Source organism: Lampetra planeri, chromosome 4, assembly GCF_965212315.1.
Source record: "Lampetra planeri chromosome 4, kcLamPlan1.2.h2, whole genome shotgun sequence".
Lineage (NCBI taxonomy): Eukaryota > Metazoa > Chordata > Hyperoartia > Petromyzontiformes > Petromyzontidae > Lampetra > Lampetra planeri.
Window position 1 is genome coordinate 16,105,258 of NC_136110.1, and position 2,500 is coordinate 16,107,757.

A 2,500-nucleotide genomic window follows, 5' to 3' on the forward strand; every position below is an offset into this window, starting at 1 on the left:
TGAAACTTCCACAGGCTTTTTCAGCAGATTTGCACGTGCACTCAAAAAAGTCAAAATTTTTACACATAGACCCCATCAAACGGGAGAAATTGGCCCGGATTGCTCTCATGTGCGTTACGGGGCATCGTTTCTGTCGCGCCGAATTCCATCGAGCTGGGAAATCGCTCATTTTTGCGTCGCCAAATATCGTACGAACGCCGTGAAACTTCCACAGGCTTTTTCAGCAGATTTGCACGTGCACTCAAAAAAGTCAAAATTTGTACACATAGACCCCATCAAACGGGAGAAATTGGCCCGGATTGCTCTCATGTGCGTTACGGGGCATCGTTTCTCTCGCGCCGAATTCTCTCGAGCTGGGAAATCGCTCATTTTTGCGTCGCCAAATATCGTACGAACGACGTGAAACTTCCACAGGCTTTTTCAGCAGATTTGCACCTGCACTCAAAAAAGTCAAAATTTTTACACATAGACCCCATCAAACGGGAGAAATTGGCCCGGATTGCTCTCATGTGCGTTACGGGGCATCGTTTCTGTCCCGCCGAATTCCATCGAGCTGGGAAATCGCTCATTTTTGCGTCGCCAAATATCGTACGAACGCCGTGAAACTTCCACAGGCTTTTCCAGCAGATTTGCACGTGCACTCAAAAAAGTCAAAATTTTTACACATAGACCCCATCAAACGGGAGAAATTGGCCCGGATTGCTCTCATGTGCGTTACGGGGCATCGTTTCTCTCGCGCCGAATTCTCTCGAGCTGGGAAATCGCTCATTTTTGCGTCGCCAAATATCGTACGAACGCCGTGAAACTTCCACAGGCTTTTTCAGCAGATTTGCACGTGCACTCAAAAAAGTCAAAATTTTTACACATAGACCCCATCAAACGGGAGAAATTGGCCGGGATTGCTCTCATGTGCGTTACGGGGCATCGTTTCTCTCGCTCCGAATTCCATCGAGCTGGGAAATCGCTCATTTTTGCGTCGCCAAATATCGTACGAACGCCGTGAAACTTCCACAGGCTTTTTCAGCAGATTTGCACGTGCACTCAAAAAAGTCAAAATTTTTACACATAGACCCCATCAAACGGGAGAAATTGGCCGGGATTGCTCTCATGTGCGTTACGGGGCATCGTTTCTCTCGCGCCGAATTCCATCGAGCTGGGAAATCGCTCATTTTTGCGTCGCCAAATATCGTACGAACGCCGTGAAACTTCCACAGGCTTTTTCAGCAGATTTGCACGTGCACTCAAAAAAGTCAAAATTTTTACACATAGACCCCATCAAACGGGAGAAATTGGCCGGGATTGCTCTCATGTGCGTTACGGGGCATCGTTTCTCTCGCGCCGAATTCCATCGAGCTGGGAAATCGCTCATTTTTGCGTCGCCAAATATCGTACGAACGCCGTGAAACTTCCACAGGCTTTTCCAGCAGATTGGCACGTGCACTCAAAAAAGTCAAAATTTGTACACATAGACCCCATCAAACGGGAGAAATTGGCCGGGATTGCTCTCATGTGCGTTACGGGGCATCGTTTCTCTCGCTCCGAATTCCATCGAGCTGGGAAATCGCTCATTTTTGCGTCGCCAAATATCGTACGAACGCCGTGAAACTTCCACAGGCTTTTCCAGCAGATTTGCACCTGCACTCAAAAAAGTCAAAATTTTTACACATAGACCCCATCAAACGGGAGAAATTGGCCCGGATTGCTCTCATGTGCGTTACGGGGCATCGTTTCTCTCGCGCCGAATTCTCTCGAGCTGGGAAATCGCTCATTTTTGCGTCGCCAAATATCGTACGAACGCCGTGAAACTTCCACAGGCTTTTTCAGCAGATTTGCACCTGCACTCAAAAAAGTCAAAATTTTTACACATAGACCCCATCAAACGGGAGAAATTGGCCCGGATTGCTCTCATGTGCGTTACGGGGCATCGTTTCTCTCGCGCCGAATTCCATCGAGCTGGGAAATCGCTCATTTTTGCGTCGCCAAATATCGTACGAACGCCGTGAAACTTCCACAGGCTTTTTCAGCAGATTTGCACGTGCACTCAAAAAAGTCAAAATTTTTACACATAGACCCCATCAAACGGGAGAAATTGGCCCGGATTGCTCTCATGTGCATTACGGGGCATCGTTTCTCTCGCGCCGAATTCTCTCGAGCTGGGAAATCGCTCATTTTTGCGTCGCCAAATATCGTACGAACGCCGTGAAACTTCCACAGGCTTTTTCAGCAGATTTGCACGTGCACTCAAAAAAGTCAAAATTTGTACACATAGACCCCATCAAACGGGAGAAATTGGCCGGGATTGCTCTCATGTGCGTTACGGGGCATCGTTTCTCTCGCTCCGAATTCCATCGAGCTGGGAAATCGCTCATTTTTGCGTCGCCAAATATCGTACGAACGCCGTGAAACTTCCACAGGCTTTTTCAGCAGATTTGCACGTGCACTCAAAAAAGTCAAAATTTTTACACATAGACCCCATCAAACGGGAGAAATTGGCCGGGAT